The 26,643-nt window shown below is 45.6% G+C and overlaps 1 long non-coding RNA gene, 1 other non-coding gene and 1 pseudogene across 4 annotated transcripts; 2 read left to right on the top strand and 1 right to left on the bottom strand.

Moving 5' to 3' along the window:
• Positions 1–1,235: 1,235 nt before the first annotated feature.
• Positions 1,236–9,651, top strand: LOC107128479 (uncharacterized). Of its 3 annotated transcripts, none has more exons than XR_001487748.4 (3): positions 1,236–1,324; positions 3,074–3,185; positions 9,513–9,651. It is a non-coding gene; the product is annotated as an uncharacterized lncRNA (long non-coding RNA). The 3 variants fall into 3 exon arrangements; XR_010584133.2 differs by lacking the exon at positions 9,513–9,651 and adding an exon at positions 9,093–9,217; XR_010584132.2 differs by lacking the exon at positions 9,513–9,651 and adding an exon at positions 6,686–6,817.
• Positions 9,652–16,522: 6,871 nt separating this feature from the next.
• On the bottom strand, positions 16,523–16,626 carry LOC123571523 (small nucleolar RNA U13). Its single transcript, XR_006695674.1, has one exon. It is a non-coding gene; the product is annotated as a small nucleolar RNA U13 (small nucleolar RNA).
• Positions 16,627–19,898: 3,272 nt separating this feature from the next.
• LOC102142480 (nicolin-1-like) lies at positions 19,899–21,045 on the top strand (annotated as a pseudogene).
• The last annotated feature ends 5,598 nt before the right edge of the window (positions 21,046–26,643 follow it).

Below are 26,643 nucleotides of genomic sequence, written 5' to 3'. Positions count from 1 at the left end.
AGAATTCATGTACACAAAGAAGGGAACAATAGACACTGAGGCCTACTTAAGGGTGGAGGGTGGGAGGAGAGTGAGGATCAGAAAAAATAACTATTAAGTACTAGGCCTCTGGGTGATGAATTAATCTGTACAACAAACCCCCATGACATGAGTTTACCTATATAAGAAACCTGCACATTTACCCTTGAACATAAAATAAAAGTTAATAATAATATTAATAATAACAAAACTAGCTCTGCATGCCTGTAGTCTCAGCTATTTGGGAGGCTTAGGTGGGAAGATTGCTTAAGCCCAGGAGGTCGAGGCTGACAGAGCAGGAGCACCGTCATCTCAAACACTGCCACTTTAAATTCCAGCTGCCTTTCCAGCTTCATGCATTTCAAGGAAATCACTTCTTTTCTAACTACAAGCAGCCAGAAAAGAACAGACAGTAAGACACAGACAAGACAGCTCAGGCACAGAGGAAGGCAGGGAGAAAGTCTCTTGGGTAACTGCCAAACTTCACCCCCGTACAACGGGGCCCCAGTAAAACAGTGGGCCTTAATAAGCACATTCCTTTCCCTTCAGGTGCACTAAGATAGGGAAGCTAAAGGCAGACTCGGGGGGGTGGGGGTATGCCTGCAGCTGCAGGAAGATGTATGTGAACAGACACAAAACTCTCCCTCCCAGATAAGCACAACAAAGAGACACAGAAGCAGTCCAAGCGTCTGATAAACTCTCCTGCCCTGAACCCTTAAAGTAAGAGAGTGCAGCTTCTGACCAGAAGCCAGAAGTCCCTCCCAGGTTTAAAATAAACCTGTTGACTGTCAAGCTACCCTCCATGTTTCTCTCCTCTTTCTTTAATTCTTACATTTGATCTGAAACCCAGGACGGGTGTTGGGGGCAGAGAGTCTCTTGCAACCCAGGAACCAATGGACAATGGCAGTGCATCCTGAGTTAACTCCCGGATCCTGAGGGTCTCTGGCCACCCTCCCAGTCTTTTCTTTCACTTCAATTTTCTAGTGATTTGCATGAGGAGGACAACTGACTTGAAGGGGACTGCAAGGCTCAGGCTGGGGCTACTCCCCCATGAGCTTTCAAAACCCTCAGGTCTCAGGAATTTACCTCCGACCGCCTGTAACAGGTATTTCACTCCCTAACCCTTGCTCCTTCTTCCTCCTTCTTCTTTCTCTCTCTCTCTCTGTCTCCTCTCTCTCTCTCTCTCTCTCTTGCTCTCTCGCTCTCTCGCTCTCTCTCTCTCTCTTCCTTGTGTGGCTCCAGTCTGGGAGGCCCCTTGCTGATTCCAACCGGAACATCCAACATCGGACACTAATTCAGCTGACTGGTAAGATCTGCCTTCTCCTGGCTTTCTCCCAGTACCAGAAAAAGTCCAGCCTGCTATCCAGGTCCTCAGAGGACCAACAGGACTAAGCTAGAGGAAATCCTGGGGAAGCCCAGTTTCTTCTTAGCTTAACTATCCTCTTTTGGAAAGAAGATTCTGGGTCTCTGTCTTTTGTCTGGGGATGCCTAAAACAAAACAGACACCCTTGGCTTCCTCTTATCAGTCCACATGGGTGCCAAACAATCCCACATTCCTATGTCCTCCCCACTGGGCTGTCTCCTTCACAACCTCACCAAATTTGGCTTACAGGGGACCCTAAAGCCAAAGCGTCTAATTTTCTCCTGCAACACGGCTTGGCCCCAATACAGATTAAATAACAACAGACGATGGCCCAAAAATGGCACCTTTAACTTTCAAATTCTCAGGGATCTTGACAACTTTATAACCAGGAATGGCAAATGGCAAGAGATTCTCTATATTCAGGCTTTTTTCTACCTTAGATCCCGACCCTCCCTATGTCAAGCTTTCACTCCTCATGAAATCCTTCTTCTTAATGAAAACCCTCCCCAGGTGTCTCCTTCCCCTGGAACCCCTTCCTCTGAAGCTCCTTTTGACCCTGCAAATGAACCCCCTCCATATTCTCAACCCCCTGCACCTGCTCCTCGCCTGTCCGAACCCTCCACCCCGGCAGCCCTTAACCCTGCCCCTCCTCCTTCTCCACCTGTAACCCGTTCAAAAACTACTCCATCCAGTCAAACCACCTCTGTCATTTTCCTTCTCCGGGAAGTGGCTAGAGTTAAAGGCATTACTTGCGTTCATGTTCCTTTCTCCATGTCTAATCTGCCGCAAATTGAACAGCATCTGGGATCTTTCTCTGAAAATCCATCTCATTATCACAATAAATTCCTGCACATAACTCAATCCTTTAATTTAACTTGGCACGACTTTTATATAATTCTAACCTCCACCCTCACTCCTGATGAAAAAGAGCTCATCTGACATTCAGCTGAAGCCCACGCAGATGAACTCCATAATCAAGTGCCTATACAAAATCCAGTGGCTAATGATGCAGTCCCCCGTAGAGACTCAGATTGGACTTACCAATAGGGAGACAATGGCATCAGATGAAGAGACCACATGATTTTCTGTCTCCTTGTGGGTATGGACAAAAATGCCCATAAGGCAGTTAATTATGAGAAACTTAGAGAAATTACACAAGACCCCCAAGAAAATTCTGCCCTTTTCTTATCACGCCTCACTGAAGCTATGCTAAAATATACCAATTTGGACCCAGAATCTAGAGAAGGTCAAACTTTTTTCCACCTCCAATTTGTTTCCCAGTCTGCCCCAGATATCTGGAAAAAATTGTAAAACTTAAAGGAGGGTCCCCAGACATCCTGGCAGGACCTCCCAAATGTAGCCTTCCATGTCTTTAACAACAGAGAGGAGGAACAAAAAATTCAAAAAGACAAACATCTCTCATTAAAAACCCAGATGCTCGCCTCTGCTATCCAAAAGTCAGTTACACAAAAGCCTCCCAATGACCCAAAATAAAACTCCCCGACGCCTCTGGGAGTCTGTTTCCAATGTGGCAACTCTGGACACTGGGCAAAGGCTTGTCCTAACTACCGGACCTCCACCAGACCGTGTCCAGCTTGTGGTCTTTGGGGACACTGGAAAGTGGACTGCCCCCAACAGGGACACCCTCCCCGTTTGGGTGCGGCTCATAATAAAGCCCCCTGACCATCACAGGAGGAAATCTCTTCACTGCTGGTGCTGACAACAGAAGACTGAAAGTGACCGGGATCCTTCGCCTCCACGCCTAGTGAGTCCACGGAACTCAGGGTAATTAGGACGGTGTCCGGTAAGATTATTTCCTTTCTTTTGGATACCGGGGCGAGTCTTTCGATGTTAACTGAGTATCAAGGCCCATGAAAACACTCATCCATTTCTGTTGTTGCCATGAAGGGCACACAAAAAAAAAAAACCCACACAAAACGCCACCTCTATACTGCTCATTTCAGGGTGTCACCTTCACTCACTCTTTCTTGGTCATCCCTCATTGTCCCACTCCTTTACTAGGAAGGGACATCCTACAGAAATTAGGGAGAATCATCCATTTATCAGCCCTACACCAAAGCCACCCTTATTTGTTATTACATCAAGAACAGAACCCCTCCTCAGACACTCAACATCAAATAGACTTAAACCCCAAATTCCTTTGCCATGTAAATTCCATGGTATGAAACACTAACTCCCTCATAATAGCTACCCACTATTCTCCAATTCAAATTTCACTGAAGGATCCTAAGTGCCATATAGTGGTCCCACAATACCCCCTCAACCTTAGTGGGTTGCGGGAACTCAAACCCATCATCTCCTGACTTTTGGCTGCCAATATTTTAATCCCCACCTGTTCTCTCCACAATACCTCCGGTTCTCCCAATTAAAAAACCGGATGGCTCTTATAGACTGGTTCAGGATTTGCAACAAATCAGCTCTGCTGTTGTTCCTGTTTATCCTGTTGTCCCAAACCCCTTCACCCTCCTACCACGAATTCCTCCCAACACTAGCCATTTCTCTGTATTAAACCTCAAAGATGCTTTTTTTTTTTTTTTTTTTTTTTTTTTTTTTTTTTTTTTTAACTATCCCTCCACTCAAAACCTTTTTGCTTTCACTTGGACTAACCCTGACACAGGCTGCTCCCAACAACTCACATGGACTGTCCCTCCTCAGGTGTTTAGGGAAAGCCCTCACTATTTCAGTCAGGTACTTCAATTGGATCTTTGCCAGCTATCTCTATAGCCTAGCATTTTGCTTCAATATATGGGCAACTTACTTCTTTGCAGCCCCTCTTTAGAACATTGCATTCAACACATTACCAGGCTTTTAAATTTTTTGGCTGAATGCAGGTACCAGGTATCAAAAGGGAAGACCCAATTGATCTCCCCAAAAGTTTCACATTTAGGACTAATCATAACTCCGAATACCCAAGAAATTCCACTGTCACAAAAGCAAGGCATTCAACAAATCCCATCTCCCAAAACAAAAAGGGACTTACTTTCTTTCCTTGGATTAGTGGGATATTTCTGATTATGGATAGCAAATTTTGCCATTATTGCTAAACCCTTTTATGAACACACAAAAGGAAATCTTGACCAACCACTCATTTCCACCCCAGACCTTTTTCATGCTTTCTGTCACCTAAAACATGCCTTATTACAGGCCCCTGCTTTAGACCTTCCAAACCCCCTGAAGCCCTTTCACCTATATATACACAGTTCTCATAATCAGGCCCTTGGACTATTAGTCCAACCTATGGGATATTCTCTCCAACCAGTGGCATATTTTTCAAAACAACTAGACCCCATTTATAAAACCTGGCCCCTTTGCTTAGAAATTTTGTCCACAGCCTCTCTTATCATCCCTGAGGCACAAAAACCCACGTTCTACGAACCCCTTCAGGTATTTTCTTCTCACAGTCTACAAGATATGCTCAGCCGTAAGGCGCTCACCTCAATTTCATCCTCTCACTTGCAAGTCCTACATTCAACTCTCCTTCAACCCTCTATCTCCATTCATAAATGCTCCCCCCCAAATCCCACCACTCTTTTACCTTCAACACCGACTTTGGACCCCGACCAACACTCATGCTCTAATCTAATTGAAAGTTTGCTCACCATGTTTCACCACCTTACTTCCACTCACATAAAGGGAGCCCCAGATTGGATTATAGATGGCAGCACATCAAAAAACCCTACCCTCCAAGCAGGATATGCCATCATTGAGGAATATCATAATAATACCCACTCTCTCCCACCTAGAAGCATTGTAAAGGCTGCCCCTTTGCCTTTGGGCACATCCTCCCAGCAAGCAGAATTAATTGCCCTAATAAAAGAATTAACCCTAGCAAAGAGCATACAAGTTAATATATACACCGATTCTAAATATGCCTATAACATCATCCATTCCAATGACCAAATTTGGAGCAAGTGGGGCTATCTCATGGCTAAAGAAACTCTAATAACTCGTGAAAAATCAATCCATCATTTGCTAAAGGCAACTTTACTCCCAGAAAAGTTTGCAGTTATCCATTGCAAAGGACATCAATCAAATAACAGCTACATTTCTTTAGGAAACTGTAAAGCTGACTGTTGGGCAAAACAAGCCTCAACCACTCATCCAGTTCCCCAGTACCTATTTCCCCTCATACAACATATCCCCTCCTTTTATGCAAAACACCAACACAACAACTAATCACGGTGGGGGCACAATTCAGCCCCCCACACTGGTTCATAGAAAACAAATTAGTCCTACCTGACCCTGAAAAAACAACTCTTTTACGGGACATTCACAACCTCTTCCACACCAGCCATTCCCCTCTACATTTCTTAAGTTCCCATATACACATAGCCCCAGATATAAAGGAACAGTTAAAAGCCATTTCCCATCAATTCTCTATTTGCCAGAATACTTCACCGCATTCCAACACTAAACCCCCTTCTTTCCCAACCCATCAGGCTAGGGAACACCTTCTAGGACAGGATTAGCAAATTGATTTTACCCATGTGCCCCCAGTAAAAAAGGTTAAATTTCTTTTAGTTCTGGTCGATACCGTTTTGGGATGGGTCAAGGCTTTTCCCACAACCAACAAACGAGGTTTTACTGTCACCTCCAAATTAATAACAGAAATCATCCCCAGGTTTGGGGTGCCTCATTCTTTTCAATCCAGCAATGGTCCTGAATTCATTTCTCAAATTACTCCAACACTTGCACAAGCTCTACAAATCACCTGGAAGCTACACATCCCCTATCGACCTCAATTTTCAGGGTAGGTTGAAAAAGTGAATGGCATTCAAAAAACACCTCACCAGCTACTCACTCACTCCAAACACATAAAGACTGGGTTACACTTTTACCTTCAGTTACACTTTTACCTTTGGCCCTCCTAAAAATTCAGGCACTCTCATGTAAACCCTTAACGCTCAGCCCGTTTGAGCTCATGTGTGGGAGACCACTCGCCCCCTTTGTTCCACCTCACGGCCAAGCACCACCTCAACCAACTCCTCCCGTTTGCCCTCTTCTACTTACTGTCCGCCATTTTATTTGGGAATATGCTGACAAATACCTGCCACAACCTGTCTGGGTTCTCATAAAAATTCCCAGTCCTATCCCCAAATCCCCCCTTAGTTCTAAATGGAAGGGACCTTACCAGATCATCCTCACCACACCTACAGCAGCAAAACTCCAGGGGCTCCCTAACTGGATTCATTATACTTCTCTCAAAAAAAATAAACTTCCCTTCACCACATGCTCAAACAACTGAATCTAAAACTCCTTCAGACTTTTCTTGTGTCTCCACAGGACCCGCTTCCCTTTGCCTCACCCGAATCCCAGAGGAAAAAAAGGAAAACTCCACATAAGCCGCTTATGTCTCTTTCTCTTCCAAACTTTCATCGCTTCCTAATCTGCCTTGCTACAGACCTTCAGTGGTACCCTTACGAAGCTCCCATTGCACATCCTGATCAGCTCCTTACTATTTTATGGGACCTATGGCTTCAAGGAACTTTCCAGGACTTTACTGCTACCCAAATAACCTTTTTCTCTTTTTGCTTGCTTCTTTTAATATAAATTCCCTAAGTACATAAATCTCACCAATACAACCGCTCCTCACTGCTCTCAAGCTCAAACGCTCTATAAACCTTACACAATCCCTCTTACTGTCAGCTAACTCTTCCCTTGCTTCAGAATGCTGGATGTGTTTATCACTGTCTTCCTCAGCTTACTCAGCCCTTTCTGCACTCCTTCATGACATTTTAACTGGAAATATAACCCTAATTTATAAACTCCAAAAAGGAGTTTCCCTTTTTAAAAAAGTTGACACTCTAATCGGCAGTTATCCCACTTTCAGGGCCAATCAAGCTAACAAATTATTTCAGACCTACTACAACTCCCTACAATGACTTAAGCCCCAAGGCCCTCCCATTGAAGGGCCTATAACTAAACACACTCCCCTTTTTCAACAAGCCTCACTTTACTTTTCGGCCTCTAAGGGAAATATCCCTGTAGGTTCATTAACATTTAACCAATGCAACCGCACTATCGTTGTTAAACACCCGTCTGACCACCAAACTAATCAAATTAACTACCAAGTGTCACTGGAAGCAAATGGGAATATTTCTGCAACCGGCTAGTTTCACAGCCTCTCCCTTAACCAATGCCTCTGGCCTAATCTGTGCTGTCCCTAATGCCCACCTTTTTCCATGGCTCAATATTAATGGCGCAACATCCGACCACATTAAATGTGTAAAAAGTAACTCTTCTTATATCTCTACTATAGTAGGTGTCTCCCTGGCCTCCTCTTTGTCAGTCTGGAGTAATGAGCCACAGGAAAAAAACAAAACAAAACAAAACAAACAGAAAGACAACAACAAAACACCCCATCTTTAATTCACTTGTTCTCTTCCCATATTTCTGCCTGTGTTTACAACAAAGTCTTTTTTTTTTTTTTTTTGAGACGGAGTCTCGCTCTGTTGCCCAGGCTGGAGTGCATTGGCCGGATCTCAGCTCACTGCAAGCTCCGCCTCCTGGGTATACACCCTTCTCCTGCCTCAGCCTCCCGAGTAGCTGGGACTACAGGCACCCGCCACCTCGCCCAGCTAGTTTTTTGTATTTTTTTTTAGTAGACACGGGGTTTCACCACGTTAGCCAGGATGGTCTCGATCTCCTGACCTCGTGATCCGCCCGTCTCAGCCTCCCAAAGTGCTGGGATTACAGGCTTGAGCCACCGTACCCGGCCAACAAAGTCTTATTCTTTTTGTGTGGCAGCAACACCTATCTTTGTCTCCCCACCAGCTGGACTGGAACCTGTACCCTAGTTTATCTATCTCCCTCCATTGGACTAGTTCCTCCTAATCAGCCTTTGCCCATCCCACCCGTCCAATACGTTAGAAAAAGAAGGGCCATCCACGTCATTCCTTTAATGGCCGCCTTAGGTATAGCCTCTGGACTTGGATTGGGAGCAAGCGGATTAGCCACCTCCTTAACATACTTTAAGGCACTTTCAACAAAACTACAGGGCTCTTTAGAAGATATAGCCTGAAGCTTTATAAGAGTCCACGACCAACTAGACTCCTTGGCTGGAGTAGTCCTCCAAAACAAACAGGGATTAAATCTTATAACGGCTGAAAAAGGGGGCCTCTGTCTCTCATTGGGTAAGAAATGTTGTTTCTTTTTTTTTTTTTTTTTTTTTGAGACGGAGTCTCGCTCTGCCGCCCAGGCTGGAGTGCAGTGGCCGGATCTCAGCTCACTGCAAGCTCCGCCTCCCGGGTTCACGCCATTCTCCTGCCTCAGCCTCCCGAGTAGCTGGGATTACAGGCGCCCGCCACCTCGCCCGGCTAGTTTTTTGTATTTTTTTTTTTAGTAGAGACGGGGTTTCACCGTGTTAGCCAGGATGGTCTCGATCTCCTGACCTTGTGATCCGCCCGTCTCGGCCTCCCAAAGTGCTGGGATTACAGGCTTGAGCCACCGCAACCGGCCAGAAATGTTGTTTCTATCTTAACCAATTGGGCCTAGTAAGAAGTGCTGCTGAAAAACTAAAAAGAGGGGCTAAAAAGCTAAGGGAATACCAAAACAACCAAATAAATTATTGGTTTAAAAATAAAATCATAGCATGAGTCATCCCATTCCTGGGTCCTCTCCTAGTAATATGCCAAGGACTAATGTTTTAATCCTGCCTAATTAACCTTTTTCAAAAATTTTTAACTGACAGAATCATGGCCATTTTGCAACCACCCATAAACATTTACAGATGGTGTTACTCCTGCAGTCAATCTGAGACCAAGAAACTCTCCGCTCCCCCGTCAGCAGGAAGTAGCCAGAAAGAACACGTCGCCCCCTCATCCTTTTATAACTATAGGGTCTGCAATGACAGAGCAGGAGCACCGTCACCTCCGACAAACACTGCCACTTTAAGTTCCAGCTCCCTTTCTAGCCTCATGAATTTCAAGGAAATCACTTTTATTCTAACTATAAGCAGCCAGAAAAGAGCAGACAGTAAAACACAGATAAGACAGCACAGGCACAGAGGGAGGCAGGAAGAAAGTCTCTTGGATAACTGCCGAACTTCACCCTCATACAAGGGGCCCCAGTAAAACAGTGGGCCTTAATAAGCACATTCCTTTCCCTTCAGGTTCACTAAGATAGGGAAGCTAAAGACAGACTCAGGATGCCTGCAGCTGCAGAAAGATGTATTGGAACAGACACACAACTCTCCTTCCCAGATAAGCACAACACAGAGACACAGAAGCAGTCCAAGCCTCTGATAAACTCTCCCACCTTAAATCTTTGAAAACTCTTAGTCTGTAAGAGAGTGTGGCTCTGACCTAACTCAAAAGGGTCAGAAGTCCCTCCCAGGTTTAAAATAAATCGGTTGACTGTCTAGCCACCCTTCGTGTTTCTCTCCTCTTTAATTCTTACAGAGGCTGCAGTGAGCTATCATGCCACTGTACTCCAGCCTGGGTGACAGACCAAGACCCTGTCTCAAAAAAAAAAAAAAAAAAAAAAAAAAAAGGCCCGGTAAGGTGGCTCATGCCTGTAATCCCAGCACTTTGGGAGGCTGAAGAGGGTAGATTGCTTGAGGTGAGAAGTTCAGGACCAGACTGGCCAACATGGCAAAAACCCATCTCTACTAAAAATACAAAAATTGGTTGGGCATGGTGGCTCATGCCTGTAATCCCAGCACTTTGGGAGGCCGAGGTGCATGGATCACCTGAGGTTAGGAGTTCTTGACCAGCCTCGTCAACATGGTGAAACCCTGTCTCTACTAAAAATACAAAAAAATTAGCTGGGCATGGTGATGGATGCCTGTAATCCTAGCTACTTGGGAGGCTGAGGCAGGAGAATCTCTTGAACCCAGGAAGCGGAGGTTGCAGTGAGCCAAGATTATGCCATTGCACTCCAGCCTGAGCAACAAGAGCAAAACTCCGTCTCAAAAAAAATAAAAATAAAAATAAAAAAAATTGCTGGCCGTGGTGTCGGGTGGCTGTAATTGCAGCTATTTGGGAGGCAGAAGCAGGAGAATCACTGGAACCCAGGAGACACAGGCTGCAGTGAGCTGAGATTGCACCACTGCACTCCAGCCTGGGCGACAGAGTGAGACTCCACCCCCACCCACCCCCAAAAAAAAAGCCAAAAAAAAAAAAAAAAAACAGGGTCTTAAACTCTAGCTGCAGTTCATGCCCCAATAGGGGACCTCTTCTTTCATAGACATCAGGCCTATCCTTGCTTGCACACACAGACCAGACTAAGCTCTCCAACATGAGTGGTGAGGAGCAGTCATATTGCCCTGGATTTCCTGCCGGCAGTCAGAGCTGGCTGTGTGCAGTTGCTGACACCTCTTGCTGCACCTGGATTAATGACCAACTTAGCTGGCTTGGCTTTGACCAGGAACCTGACTGTGGTCTATTCTCCAGGTGGATCTGATCATTCTACTTGATCATAGCCACAGTTATTCTTATCTGATGTCACTTAATACCAATAAAAAGGATTTCATCCATGCCCCTGTCACAGTACAATTAATTGGGACATCTGATAGAGTGGCCTGTGCTTTTCTTTTCTTTTTTTTTTTTTTTTTGAGACAGAATCTTGCTCTGTCATCCAGGCTGTAGTGCAGTTGCACCATCTTGGCTCACTGCAACCTCTGCTTCCTGGGTTCAAGTGATTCTCCTGCCTCAGGCACCCAAGTAGCTAGGACTACAGGCGTGCGCCAGCATGCCTGCTGAATTTTTTTTTTTTTTTTGAGGCAGAGTTTTGTTCTTGTTGCCCAGGTTGGAGTGCCGTGGTGTGATCTCGGCTCACTGCAACTTCTGCCTCCTGGGTTCAAGCAATTCTCCTGCCTCAGCCTCCCAAGTAGCTGGGATTATAGGCGTCCGCCACCACGCCTGGCTAATGTTCTGTATTTTTAGTAGAGATGGAGTTTCACCATGTTGGCCAGGCTGGTCTCAAACTGCTGAGCTCAGGTGATCCACCCACCTCAGCCTCTCAAAGTGCTGGGATTACAGGTGTGAGCCACTGCACCCGACCTGGCCTGTGCTTCTTGAAAAGAAATTCTTAGCTGGTTACCCAAAAGGCCAGGCAGTGCAGTTGTAGGGACCAGCTCTGCCATGATGCCATGGAGACCCTGCACATCTCCACGTGGGCAAAAGGCAAAGGCTTGCCTGAAGACTTGAGTCTTGGCAGAACGTCCTGTGATTTTTTTCCTGGAATTGGGCAAGACAAGCAGCCTGCTGAGGAGCCACCATGAGACAGTTTCTCATCAGCCTCCCTGGCTCTGGTGTGGTATCGGGCTTTTTACTTTGCCCAGACTTATATTTCAGCTGCAGGCTTCTGTGTAAGTCTATTACAAAACTGCTTGTGGTCGTTTTTGAGTTGGCCCTTCAATGTCACCTGGCCCCTCTGGTTCAGTGTCATCCTGTGGGACTAGGGATGTTGGAGCTGACACCTTGATGGTCTTACTGTCTCTTTAAACAATAAACTGTCTGAATGCAGTTGGGCCCACCATTTCTTTAGCGGCTGAATCCGTGGACACGTGACAAACCAGCCTAGCAACCACCTCCGCACCGTTGCTTAGGAACTGCTTGACCACTTGACACAAATGTGCAGAAATGCGAGGGAGGATACACTCTCGCACACTTTGACATTTTGATGAAACATCTTTCTAATGTCACCTCACCTTACAATTTTCCGCAGCAGTTTCCTGGGTCACATTGCCCTAATACATCAATACCCTTGAGCACTATGGAACTATGAACCATATTAGGACTGGAAACCTACTGGAAACTTGGATGTGGGGGGTTACTTAAGATATTCTAAAAAGGAAGACAAGAAACCATAACTGTACTTTTACTAGGAAAAAAAAACAAAACTGCAGTGCAAAGAAATTAGTAATCAGTGTAACCTAAGAATGCAGATCACAGACATTTCACAGTAAAAAGGGTATTTGGAGATTAGTTAAGCCCAAAACCAAACTAAACCAAATGGGTACACAGTCTTGTATCTGTCATACAGGTCAGGAAACAGAAACACCGAACTGTGAAGTGACTTATCCAATATCTCACTTGTGCAGTTGAGACTGACAGTTTCCCTTTCTTCCACCAAAAATTGGGCTCCTTACACAAGCTGTGAGCAAACACGTACACCTACAACAAAGAATATGCTCTCAGTCTTTAGTTTGCAATTCTTTTCCCCTTTGAAAAGTTAAAAAAGCCTGTAATCCCAACACTTTGGGAGACTGAGGCAGGCAGATCGCTTGAGGCCAGGAGTTTGAGACCAGCCTGGACAACATAGTGAAAACCTCTCTCTACAAAAAAATACAAAAAAAAAAAAAAATTGCTGGGTGTGGTGGCACGTGCCTGTGGTCTTAGCAACTTGGGAGGCTGAGCTGGGAGGATCACTTAAGCCAGGGAGGTTGAGGCTGCAGTGAGCTGAGATCACATCACTGCACTCTAGCCTGGGCAACAGAGCAAGCCTCTGTCTCAGAAAGAAAGAAAGACAGAGACAGAGAGAGAAGGAAAGGAAGGGAAGGGAAGGGAAGGGGAGGGGAGAAAGGAAGGAGGAAGGAAGGGAAAAAGGAAGAAGGAAGGAAGGAAGGAAGGAAGGAGAAGGGGGAAGGGAAGAAAGAAAAGTTAAAACATAATGTTGCATTAAGCAAAATCTTCAGGCAGGCCAACAGATGAAATTTTTCACTCTTATAGAAAGTATATGCCCTACATGGTGGTGCGTGCCTGTACTCCCAGCTACTCGGGAGGCTGAGTCAGGAGAATCACTTGAACCTGGGAAGTGGAGGTTGCAGTGAGCCGAGATCACACCACTGCACTCCAGCCTGGGTGACAGAGCCAAACTGTCTAAAAACAACAACAACAACAACAACAATAACAAAACAACAACAACAACAAACAACAACAACAAAAAGAAAACATATGCCCTAAAAATGTGACTATCTGGGGTGCTCTGGGAATGTGGCAAATGCTAGTCTATAGCGCTGGTAGTTTTGAGGGTGCAATACTAGCGTGCAAGTGATAGTCTTTCTCTCGGTACTCACACGAGAAGGGCATCACTTGCCTGTGTGCCACTGTGCCAGTGTTTGTAATGATTTCGCTTCTATGGCTGGCCACCCTCTCACTCCTGATCTCTGTTCTGAGGCCATCACCCCACCATTGCATGTTGCATATTCAGATGTCTCTCTGGGTTTGTAGAGGGATATTAGTAAGAGAATCAAATATTCTTTGCAGTTTTTGATTATACACATTAATCACACTTATTGAACTACAAGTTACATGGCTACTTATAGTGAGTTACATAACAAACATAGTCTCAATATTTGCATGAGAAGTAAAATACTAGAAAGCTCTGCCTTCTTGACCTGGCTTTAGTTTCTTTTCTGAGTTGCAATGTGGCTGTTTGAAAATATCCCTCCAATAACTGAATCACTTTGATTAAATTAAAGTGATAGCAATATGCTGATGTCTAACATGTTAACTTATATCTTTTTAAAGAAAATTAACTTTATTTCATAATTTATGTCCTTAAAAGAGAATGTTTGTGTAATCACAAAATGTTTTTCCAAGTTATTGGTTTTTTTGTTTGTTTTTTGTTTTTTTTGTTTTTTCTTTCTATACTGGGGTCAGTACTACAAAAACAAAAGTTACTGAATTTTAGCTGAATACTACTGTTTGGTGGAAGCTCTGGGCCTGAAATCTGCTCTTCTGTTGTCCAAAGATGTACTGGGCCAGGCATGGTGGCTCATGCCTGTAATCCCAGCTACCCAGGAGGCTGAGGCAGGAGGATCCCTTGAGCCCAGGAGTTTGAAGCTTCAGTGAGCTATGATTGCACCACTGCACTCCAGCCTGGATGACAGTGAGACTCTCTCTCCCTTTTTTTTTTTTTTTTTGAGACGGAGTCTCACACTGTCACAGGGGCTGGCATGCAGTGGCACAATCTCAGCTCAGTGCAACCTCTGCCTCCCGGGTTCAAGCGTTTCTCCTGCCTCAACCTCCCGAGTAGCTAGGATTACAGGTGCCGGCCACCACGCCCGGCTAATTTTTTGTATTTTTAGTAGAGATGGAGTTTCACTATGTTGGCCAGGCTGGTCTTGAACTCCTGACCTTGTGATCCGCCCACCTAGGCCTCCCAAAGTGCTGGGATTACAGGTGTGAGCCACCACGCATGCCCGGCATCTCTCTGTCTTTTTAAGAGTCAAGGTCTCAATCTCTGGTCCGGGCTGGAGTGCAGTGATGCAATCATAGCTCACTGCAGGCTTGAACTCCTGGGCTCAAGTGATCCTCCCACCTTAGCCTCCCTGAGTAGCTGAGACTGCACGTGAGAGCCACCACACCTTCCTTGTAGAGACAGGGGACTCACTAAGTTGTGCAGGCTGGTCTCAAACTCTGGGCCTCAAGTCATCCTCCTGTCTCAGCCTCCCAAAATGTTGGAAATGCAGATGTAAGCTACCTTGCTTGGCTCCTGTCTCTTAAAAAAAAAAAAAAGATATACACCATGGAGGCTGAAAGAAACTGGGGAAGGTACCATCTGTCTCCTGCTGTGCCCATTAACTCCATCAGAGACAAATAAATGCATTTTTACTTACGTTTTAAAATGTGGGCCAGGAGTGATGGCTCACACCTTTAATCCTAGCACTATGAGAGGCCGAGGCCAGTGGATCACCTGAGGTCAGGAGTTTGAGACCAGCCTGGCCAACATGGTGAAACCCCGTCTCTACCAAAAATACAAAAATTAGCCGGGCATGGTGGCGGGTGCCTGTAATCTCAGCTACTCAGGGGACTGAGGCAGGAGAATCACTTGAACCTGGGAGGTGGAGGTTGCAGTAAGCCGAGATCGCACCACTGCACTCCAGCCTGGGCAATAGAGTAAGTAAGACCCTGCCTCAAAAATAAATAGGCCGGGCGCGGTGGCTCACGCTTGTAATTCCAGTACTTTGGGAGGCCGAGGCGGGCAGATCACGAGGTCAGGAGATCGAGACCATCCTGGCTAACATGGTGAAACCCCATCTCTACTAAAAACACAAAAAATTAGCTGGGCGTGGTGGCGGGCGCCAGTAGTCCCAGCTACTCAGGAGGCTGAGGCAGGAGAATCACTTGAACCTGGCAGGTGGAGGTTGCAGTGAGCCAAGATCACACCACTGCACTCCAGCCTGGGTTACAGACTGAGACTCCATCTCAAATAAATAAATAAATAAATAAATAAAATGTGCACCAATTTAAAGAAACATGTTAAGTAAATAATGTTCATTTGGTACATGGATATGGCAAAAGTGATGGCTGTATTTGAAGTACTAAAGTCCTATGATGTCCTGGCTTGTCTCTTGTCCTGTGCATATGTTTTATGTGTGTGTCATATATAACATATATAATATGAAATACAAATATATTTTAATATATACCCTCCCTCTATGTTAAAACTAGGGAATTATGAAGAAAGTATCACAGTCTTTGGATTTCTTTTCTTTTCTGTGTTTTTTTTTTGAGACAGGGTTGCACTCTGTCACTCAGGCTGGAGTGCAGTGGTGCAATCTCGGCCCACAGCAACCTCCACCTCCCAGGCTCAAGTGATCCTCCCACCTCAGCATTCCGAGTAGCTGGGACTACAGGTGCCTGCCACCACGCATGGCTATTTTTTTTTTTTTTTTTTTTTTTTTTTGGTAAAGACAGGATTTCGCCACGTTGGCCAGGTTGGTCTCAAACTCCTGACCTCAAGTGATCCGCCCACCTTGGCCTCCCAAAGTGCTGGAATTACAGGCGTGGGCCACCGCTCCTGGCTGAATTTTTCTTTTCCAAAAATGACATTTAGAACCGTAACCTGGCTGGGCGCGGTGGCTCAAGCCTGTAATCCCAGCACTTTGGGAGGCCGAGACGGGCGGATCACTAGGTCGGGAGATCGAGACCATCCTGGCTAACAGGGTGAAACCCCGTCTCTACTAAAAAATACAAAAAGCTAGCCGGGCGACGTGGCGGGCGCCCGTAGTCCCAGCTACTCGGGAGGCTGAGGCAGGAGAATGGCGTAAACCCGGGAGGCGGAGCTTGCAGTGAGCTGAGATCCGGCCACTGCACTCCAGCCCGGGGACAGAGCGAGACTCCGTCTCAAAAAAAAAAAAAAAAAAAAGAACCGTAACCTTTTTTCCCCTCATGTCAGATGGGTAATGTGCTTGTGCTATAACAAGGTTGGAGGGAGGCACGTCTCACACATGAGTGTGAAAACTGAACCACCACACTGATGAACCACAAAAGGGTGGTTGGCTACCATCTTTCTGAAACAGTGTATTGAGGAGTCAAAAGGAGAATTAGGCTATGAGTTTATACATCACACACCAACTTCAGAGAATGGGCTTTTGTGGCCATGGCTGTGTTTTCAGCACCACCTGGTTAGCAAGCTGGAACTCAAACCAGTTCTCTGAACTCCAGTGTTAGAGTGGCTTACACAATGCTACGTACTGAGAAAACCCTACGGGATGAGGAAAACATATGGTAATGGTAACAGAAATGGATTCATTCCAGTGTTCACACAATGCAAACATGCCAAAGGAAGGACTCAGCCTGAACATATTTCCATTGTGATGTAATTCTACAACTACAATCTAGTGTCTATACTTTTCTTTTTCTTTTTCTTTCTTTTTTTTTTTGAGACTGAGTTTCGCTTTTGGTGCCCAGGCTGGAGTGCAATGCTGTGATCTCAGCCCACCGCAACTTCTGCCTCCTGGGTTCAAGCAATTCTGAGGGATGCCTCAGCCTCCCGAGTAGCTGGGATTACAGGCATGTGCTACCACGCCCAACTAATTTTGTATTTTTAGTAGAGATGGAGTTTCTCCGTGTTGGTAAGGCTAGTCTCGAACTCCTGACCTCAGATGATCCACCTGCCCTGGCCTCCCAAAGTGCTGGGATTACAGGCGTGAGCAACTGCACCCTGCCTTCTTCCTGCTTTTCTCACTCTGCGTTTCCTGCTGCTGTCGATGAAACTCAGCTTCTTATTTCCAGGCACTCTCAGAGTGAGGATCCACAGGAGGCTTTGATTCTCAGGACAGATAACCCCATCTTTCCTCTGGTTCTGACTTGTTTTTCTGTGTCCTTGTTACTGTGGTCATACCCAGAGAAGTAACATTTTGTCTTGCATTTGCAAAAATCTCCACCTTTCCCCACAAAGGAATTTCAGCACAGTGGCTGTTTTAACAGATATGTTGCAGCACGTATCACATGTTCCCCTCCTGAGTCCTTGAAAGTAATTTTCAGCTTTTAATCGGCTACATTGTTCTTCCCAGCTACATTTTTGGGAAGTCCAGCCAAATAACTTGCTACTCTTTTAAAGATTCTAATGATAAAATGAAACAAAATACCCCCTTTTTATCATCACCCACAAAGCCCTAATGCGTGCAGCAAAGATTGTGAAATGGCCAGGGAATAATTTGTGAGACAGAAAGGATGGCTTTCTTGGCCAGGCATGGTGGCTCACGCCTAAAATCCCAGCGCTTTGGGAGGTCGAGAAGGGTGGATCACAAGGTCAGGAGTTCAAGACCAGCCTGGCATGGTGAAACCCTGTCTCTACTAAAACTACAAAAATTATCCAGGCGCAGTGGCAGGCATCTGTAATCCCAGCTACTCGGGAGGCTGAGGCAGGAGAATTGCTTGAACCCAGGAGGTGGAGGTTGCAGTGAGCCAAGATCATGCCACTGCACTCCAGCCTGGGCAACAGAGTGAGACTCCGTCTCAAAAAAAAAAAAAGAAAAGAAAATATATTCTACGGGCCATGTGCGCTAGCTCATGCTTATAATCCCAGCAATTTGGGAGGCAGGAGGATCGCTTGGTCCTAGGAGTTCAAGACCAGCCTAGGCAATATGGCGAGACTATCTCTATTAAAAAAAAAAAAAAAAAAAAAAGAGGCTGGGCGCAGTGGCTCATGCCTGTAATCCCAGCACTTTGGGAGGCCGAGGCAGGTGGATCACCTGAGGTCGGGAGTTCGAGACTAGCCTGGCCAACATGGTGAAACCCCATCTCTACTAAAAATACAAAAATACCTGGGCGTGGTGGTGGGTGCCTGTAATCCCAGCTACTTGGGAGGCTGAGGCAGGAGAATCACTTGAACCCAGAAGAGGTTGTGGAGAGCTGAGATTGCACCACTGCACTCCAGCCTGGGTGACAGAGCAAGACTCCATCTAAAAAAAGAACGAGGCCGGGCGAGGTGGCTCAAGCCTGTAATCCCAGCACTTTGGGAGGCCGAGACGGGCGGATCACGAGGTCAGGAGATCGAGACCATCCTGGCTAACACGGTGAAACCCCGTCTCTACTAAAAAATACAAAAAACTAGCCGGGCGAGGTGGCGGGCGCCTATAGTCCCAGCTACTCGGGAGGCTGAGGCAGGAGAAAGGCGTAAACCCAGGAGGCGGAGCTTGCAGTGAGCTGAGATCCGGCCACTGCACTCCAGCCTGGGCGACAGAGCGAGACTCTGTCTCAAAAAAAAAAAAAAAAAAAAAAAAAAGAACGAGGCGAGGCCGGGCGTCTTGGGGTGGGGCGAGGCAAGGCGTTCTGCGCTTGTGGTCCCAAGTACTCTAGAGGCTGCGGTGGGAGGATCGCAAAAAATACAACCCTGTACATGAACATTCATAGCAGCTTTATTTGTAATAGCCACAAAGTGAAACAGCCCAAATGCCTTTTCAACATTAGGGATGAATGTTTATCTCTGTGATATGTCCATACTATGGAACAGTGCTCAGCAATACAAAGGAGCAAACCCTTGATACATACAACGATTTGGATGGATTTCCATGGGATTATGCTGAGTGAAAAAGCCAATCTGAAAAAATTGCGTATTGTATGATTTATTTTCTACAATAATCCTGAAATAAGAAAATAGAGATTAGGTGCTGCGAGGGATTAGGGTGGTGGAGAAGGTAGGTGTCTGTTCCGTTTATAAAGGGGTAGCACAAGGGAGCTTTATGGGGATGGAAGCCTTCTCTGTCTTGAATGTGGTGGTGGTTACAGGTGAAATAACTGAATGGAATTAAACTCACACAAATAAGTGCACATAAAACTGGTGAAATCTGAATACACTCTGGATTGCACCGACGTCAATATCCTGGTTTTGACGTGGTACTATAGTTATGCCGGATGCTACCAATTGGGGAACTGAGTGAAGAGTGCATGGCTTCTCCCTTATAATTTTTGTTACCACTGCATGTGAATCTATACTTATTTTAAAACAAAAAGTTAAAAATCAAAATAAATAATGAAAGGAATGAATTATAACCTATTGAGTAAAATGGAAAACCGTGAGTCCATACTGCCATAAATTAATGAATAAGTGGAAAGTTTGATGAGGAATGGGATATTGACGTAGCCTCAAAGTACCTCCCAACTCTGAACTGAAATAGGAAAATAATAACTTTAAAATAGAGAAACATGGCAGCTACTGCCTTAACGAAAGAATCAAAGTGAATATCACCAGTATTCAAATCATGTGCCACCTCATAGGCTGAAATGAGAAGGGCACAACATTGCCTCTGTCATCTTCCTATCCAAGATGAGAACCTGAGGATGGCGGGAAGGGCTGGTGGTCAGGGGCCTGGAGTGGCGGTTGCACTTAATCTCAGCTGCTGGCACCATGTCCTGCGTTTTGGTGCCTTACCATGTGAAAGGCACCATAGCCCTGCAGGTGGGTGACGTGCAGACCTCCCAATGCTGGCCTGGCATGCTGGTCATTGATGTCATCTTCCCCTGAGTCACTCCCCTCAAGGAGATCATGTTTAAGAATTACTACACAGCGGCCGGGCACGGTGGCTCACGCCTGTAATCACAATACTTCGGGAGGCCGAGGCAGGTGGATTCCCTGAGGTCGGGAGTTCAAGACCAGTCTGACCAACATGGAGAAACACCGTCTCTACTAAAAATACAAAATTAGCTGGGGTGGTGGCGCATGCCTGTAATCCCAGCTACTCGGGAGGCTGAGGCAGAAGAATTGTTTGAACCTGGGAGGCGGAGGTTGTGGTGAGCCGAGATCGTGCCATTGCACTCCAGCCTGGGCAAAAAGAGTGAAACTCCATCTCAAAAAAAAAAAAAAAAAAAAAAAAAAAAAAAAAAAAAAAAGAATTACTACACAGCTTTTTAGAGCATCCGTGTCTGTCAGCACACCTCAGCACACACATCAGCCAAGTGGGTGACTTGACTACGGGACTACTCTCTGATGCCTGACCCACACAGTGAGGAAGGAGCCCAGGAATATGTGTCGCTGTTCAAGTATCAGATACTGTGTGATATGGCCAGAGTATCGGAGCTACGCCTGATTCTGCAGCAACCATCACCACTGTGGCTGCCTTTCACAGTGGAGGAGCTGCAGATCTATCAGCAGGGACCAAAGAGCCCCTCCGTGATCTCCCCCAAGTGGCTCTCTCCCCCAGTGCCCTGGGAGCAATCTGCACTCCTCTATGAGGGGCTCCCAGACCCCAGCAGGCTATCCTCCAAGGTGCAGCAGATGTGGGCACTGACAGAGATGATCCGGGCCAGTCACACCTCCGCAAGGATCGGCCACTTTGATGTGGATGGCTTTTATGACCTGAACTTGCTCTCCTACACTTGAATGGTGGCTCCTAGCCAAGATATTGGCCTTTCTGTGCCCACTCAGACTTGTTTGGGCCACCAGAGGCCAAAGTGTGTTTGCTGTGCATTCCAAGTGTTGCCTGCATGCCTGTTCTGTCTGGGCGATGTTCACAGATTCAAGATTCTCGGGGACTTACTGTGTTGCTTCAGCATGAGCTCCTGGCAGGGGGGCGCTCTGTCTTCGCCTGGCTGCAGCTCAATTCTTCCTTCTACCCAAAAACACTTTAGTCAGTTGTACTTACTAAGAATCCCTGAGTGCCCTCTGCCCCTCTTGCCAACATGCACACTCCCATCTTCTGCCTGCTCCCTCACCTCAGTGCAGTTGAGTTGGGCTGACGTACTAGAACGTGTTCCATGTATTGTCCTCCATTAACTCAGGACAACCATTAAGTGATGCAGGCTGCTCTTCCCTCATGTGAGAAAACCTTGTTTCCCTCTGGTTCTTCCTGGCTCCGCCCCTGGTGGCTATTATGAAGTAGTGCTGCTGTATGTCTTGGACCTGGAAAACTGGACATGTGTGAGACTCAACAGTTTTCTTGGGGGAGTTCAGTGACCTTTTGGTGGTCACCTTCTGCTCTCATCCATGAGTTCTTACATAGCCCCACTCAGCTGCTTCTGAAAGGGTGATGAAGCAGTAGTCCTCAGTGTGTGTGTGAGTGAAGAGGACCTTGTGGTGGCAGGGACCATGCTTCATTCATGGTTGTGTCCTCAGCCCAGGGCCTGGTATGCAGCAAGATCAATAAATACTTATGGAAGGAGAAAAAAAAAAAAAAAAAAAAAAAGAAGAAGAAGATGCAGAACCTGACCTAGCCACGAGGAAACATCAGACAAACCCAAACTGAGGGACATGCTACAAAATAACAGGCTTCTAACCTTCAAAAGTATTAGCTCCTAAAGTGCTAGAATTACAAATGTGAGTCACCATGCCTGATTAAAGGACATTATTGAGATAAGTGATAAAACTTGAATGGGGTTTGAGGATTATGTGGTAACAACATATTACATTGTTTCCTGATTTTGATGGCTATATTTTGGTTATATAAGAGAATGGTTTTTTTTTTTTTTTTTTTTTTTTTTTTTTTTTTTTTTTTGAGAGGGAGCCTCCCTCTGTCACCTATGTTGGAGTGCGGTGGTGTGATCTTGGCTCACTGCAACTTCTGCCTCCCAGGTTCAAGTGATTATCCTGCCTCAGCCCCCTGAGTATCTAGGACTGTAGGTGCCCGCCACCTCACCTGGCTAATTTTTGTATTTTTAGTAGAGATGGGGTTTCACCATGTTTGGCCAGGCTGGTCTTGAACTCCTAACCTCAGGTGATCTACCCACCTCCGCCTACCAAAGTGCTGGGATTACAGGCATGAGCCACTGCGCCTGGCCACCATTCTTATTTGTAGGAAATACACATTAAAGCATTCAGGGATGATCAGGCCTCAGGTTAACAACTTAATTTTTTTTTTCAACCCAAAAAGTATGTGACTAAGCACCTTAACTTTAAGTGGTTCAGAGAGAAAAGTTATGTGTACTATACCTGTGACTTTTCTGTAAGTTTGGGATTGTTTTAAAGTAATATATTTTAAAATACCAACCAAGGTTATCTGCACACTTTTTTTTTTTTTTTTTTTTTTTTGAGAGGTAGTTTCACTCTTTCTCCCAGGCCAGAGTGCAGTGGTGCAATCTCAGCTCACTGCAACCTCCGCCTCCCAGGTTCAAGCAATTCTCCTGCCTCAGCCTCCGGAGTAGCTGGGATAACAGACCCCTGCAGCCACACCCAGATAATTTTTATATCTTTAGTAGAGATGGGGTTTCACCATGCTGGTCAGGCTGGTCTCAAACTCCTGGCCTCAAGTGATCCACCCTCCTTGGCTTCCCAAAGTGTTGGGATTACAGGCGTGAGCCACTGTGCCCAGCTTACTTAAGGTTTTGTACAGAGACTGGTACAATAAATGTTAATATGTCCACCGTCTAGATTTAATTATTTTTATTTTTATTTTTATTTATTTATTTATTTATTTATTTATTTATTTATTTATTTTGAGACGGAGTCTCGCTCTGTCACCCAGGCTGGAGTGCAGTGGCCTGATCTCAGCTCACTGCAAGCTCCGCCTCCCGGGTTTACGCCATTCTCCTGCCTCAGCCTCCCGAGTAGCTGGGACTACAGGCGCCTGCCACCTCGCCCGGCTAAGTTTTTGTATTTTTAGTAGAGACGGGGTTTCACTGTGTTAGCCAGGATGGTCTCGATCTCCTGACCTCGTGATCCGCCCGTCTCGGCCTCCCAAAGTGCTGGGATTACAGGCTTGAGCCACCGCGCCCGGCCAATTTAATAATTTTTAAAATGTCACAAGGCAAAATTTTCCAGACTGAGCACTGGGGTCATGTGAGGCCCAGCAAATAAAAATAACGTGCCCAAGGCCATACAGTCAGCCAGCTGTGACAGAGCTTCACTTTGAACCTTGGCAGTTTGGCTCCAGAATCTTAATTACTACATGAAACTGCCTCTGCACAGATATAAGGAAATGTTTATATGATTTAATTTCAATCATGTGTCTGTATATGACTTACAGTCTTTTCTGTACTTTTTCTTGCAAGGTTACATTTTTTTTTTTTTTTTTAGATGGAGTCTCGCTCTTGTTGCCCAGGCTGGAGTGCAATGGTGCAATGTCAGCTCACTGCAACCTCTGCCTCCCGGGTTCAAGCGATTCTCCTGCCTCAGTCTCCCAAATAGCTGGGATTACAGGTGCTCGCCACCATGCCTGGCTAATTTTTTGTATTTTTATTTTTTTTATTTTATTTTATTTTTTTTTTTTTGAGACGGAGTCTCGCTCTGTCGCCCAGCCCAGGCTGGAGTGCAGTGGCGCGATCTCGGCTCACTGCAAGCTCCGCCTCCCGGGTTCACGCCATTCTCCTGCCTCAGCCTCCCGAGTAGCTGGGACTACAGGCGCCCACAACCGCGCCCGGCTAATTTTTTGTATTTTTAGTAGAGACGAGGTTTCACTGTGGTCTTGATCTCCTGACCTTGTGATCCGCCCGCCTCGGCCTCCCAAAGTGCTGGGATTACAGGCGTGAGCCACCGCGCCCGGCCCATTTTTTGTATTTTTAGTAGAGACAGGGTTTCACCATGTTGGCCAGGTTGGTCTGTAAGTCCTGACCTCAGGTGATTCACTGCCTGGGCCTCCCAAAGTGCTGGGATTACAGGCGTGAGCCACTGTGCCTGGCCTCCAACCATTTGAAAGTAAGTTGCAGACAACAATCCCCTTCAATTCTAAATTCTTCAGCATGCATCTCCTAAAAGTAAGTACATTCTCTTACTTTATCATGTTATGTTTACACACCTAAGACAATTAGCAATAATTCCCTAATATCACTTAATATCCAGTCCATATTTAATTTTCCCCAGTTGTCCCATACATCTTTTATAACTTTTTTAAAAGACAAGATTCAGTCCAGGCTCATTTATTCCATACACATGCACCTCTTTAGTCTCTTAAACTAAAACAGTGTGTTCGTTTTAAATATGCCAAGCCCCAGCATTTAAAGATCCCTGTAATCTCAGCATTTTGGGAGGCCAAGGCGGGAGAATCACTTGACATCAGGAATTTGAGATCAGCCTGGACAGCCTAGTGAGACCCTCCCATCAATCTCTACAAAAAAAAAAAAAAAATTAAAAATAAAAATAATTAGGCAGGCATGGTGGCAGTATTTGTTTTGTTTTGTTTTTGAGACAGGGTTTCAGCCTGTCACCCAGGCTTGAGTGCAGCAGTGCAATCTTAGCTCACTGTAGCCTTGGCCTCCCAGACTCAGATGATCCTCCCATCTCAGCCTTCCGAATAGCTGGGACTACAGGGGTACACCACCACGTGTGGCTAATTTTTGGTATTTTTTTGAAAGGACGGGGTCTCACTATGTTGTTGACAATGTCATTTGACTCATCTTTTAACTTTTTCCTTGAAGAAGACAAAATGCCACCATCAGGCATGGTGGCTCATGCCTGTAATCCCAGCACTTTGGGAGGCCGAGGCTGGCAGATCACTTGAACCCAGGAGTTCCAGACCAGCCTGGGCAACATAGCAAGACCACCTCTCGATTATAACATTATTACTTTTTAAAAAATGCCATCAGTTCATGTATTTAGACAACTTTATCACTATTGCTCAGAGGAAAAGCCTGTCTTGGTCTAGCAGAATTCCACAGGACATTCTTTTATTTGGTAAAGTGGGAAATTCTAGGATCTGGTAGCGCATTAATCTAATTACTAAAATGATACCACTCATACCAGCTTGGATTAGTAACTTTTCAAGTAATTTGGAAACAAACAAACAAAAAGCCCATTTAACACTGAAAGTGAAAATAATTCCAACTTTGTTTCACTTGAAGCAAGTTTCACTTGAAGCAACACAATCCTGTTGTGTTGCCAGTGTCCACTTTGTAACTTTTTGCTAATCAACAAAGCCATCCTTTCTGTCTCACAAACTGTTCCCTGGCCATTTCACAATCTTTGTTGCAAGCATTAGGGCTTTGTGGGTGATGCTAAAAAGGGGATGTTTTGTTTCATTTGATCATTAGGACCTTCAAAAGAGTAACAAGTTATTCTGCTGGGATTCCCAAAAATGTAGCTGGGAAGAACAATGTAGCCGATCAAAAGCTGAAAATTACTTTCAAGGACTCAGGAAGGGAACATGTGGTACGTGCTGCAAGATATCTGTTAAAACAACCACCGTGCTGAAATTCCTTTGTGGGGAAAGGTAGAGATTTTTACAAATGCAAGACAAAATGTTACTTCTCTGGGTATGACCACAGTAACAAGGACACAGAAAAATAGGTCAGAACCAGAGGAAAGATGGGGTTATCTGTCCTGAGAATCAAAGCCTCCTGTGGATCCTCACTCTGAGAGTGCCTGGGAATAAGAAGCTGAGTTTCATCGACAGCAGCAGGAAGCACAGAATGAGAAAAGCAGGAAGAAAGTTCTAGTAGCCGCAGAAGTTAGTTGCTTTGACCATAGGCATGATACCAGAATTTCAGAAGTGACAGAAAAAGCAGGCAGCCAGATGGCAGAGATGTTTGCTGGAACCCTCAAGCCCTAAGGAAGAGTCTTGATTATGTTATCATCGCTTCTGAACACTTTAGCAACCACAGCTCAGTCTGTGAGGAAAAGCCCTGCTGGCCCTTGAGACTGGTGTGAGGGACTGTCCTGCTCTGGGAAATGCGGGAGGGCTAAATCGGAAAAGCCCAGGTGGGGTGTCCAATCTTTTGGCCTCTCTGGGCCATATTGGAAGAAGAAGAATTGTCTTGGGCCACACATAAAATACACTAACACTAATGATAGCTGATGAGCTAAAAAATAAATGGCAAAAACATCTCGTAATGTTTTAAGAAAGTGTAGGAATTTGTGTTGGGCCTCATTCAAAGCCGTCCTGGGCCGCATGTGGCCCAGCTTGTGCACAAGCTTGGCCTAGGGGGTCTTGGTGAGATAAAAGCTGTGATGGGGCTTTGAAACTCAAAGCATCATTTTTCATAGTTGTTTTGGAGGGTAACCAATTAGCATTTTCTGCGTGGTTGTTTGGGCATCACAAGAAAAGGACTTCTGAGAAAGCCCCGGCTCCTGGGACAACAGTACAGGTAGCGCCTTCAACCTCCAGCCTCTGCAATGCACAAGGAGAGAACAATCGTGCTTCC

This window comes from Macaca fascicularis, chromosome X, assembly GCF_037993035.2.
Source record: "Macaca fascicularis isolate 582-1 chromosome X, T2T-MFA8v1.1".
NCBI lineage: Eukaryota > Metazoa > Chordata > Mammalia > Primates > Cercopithecidae > Macaca > Macaca fascicularis.
The sequence above is the reverse complement of the archived record's forward strand: the minus strand, read 5'-3'. Positions and strand labels throughout refer to the sequence as shown.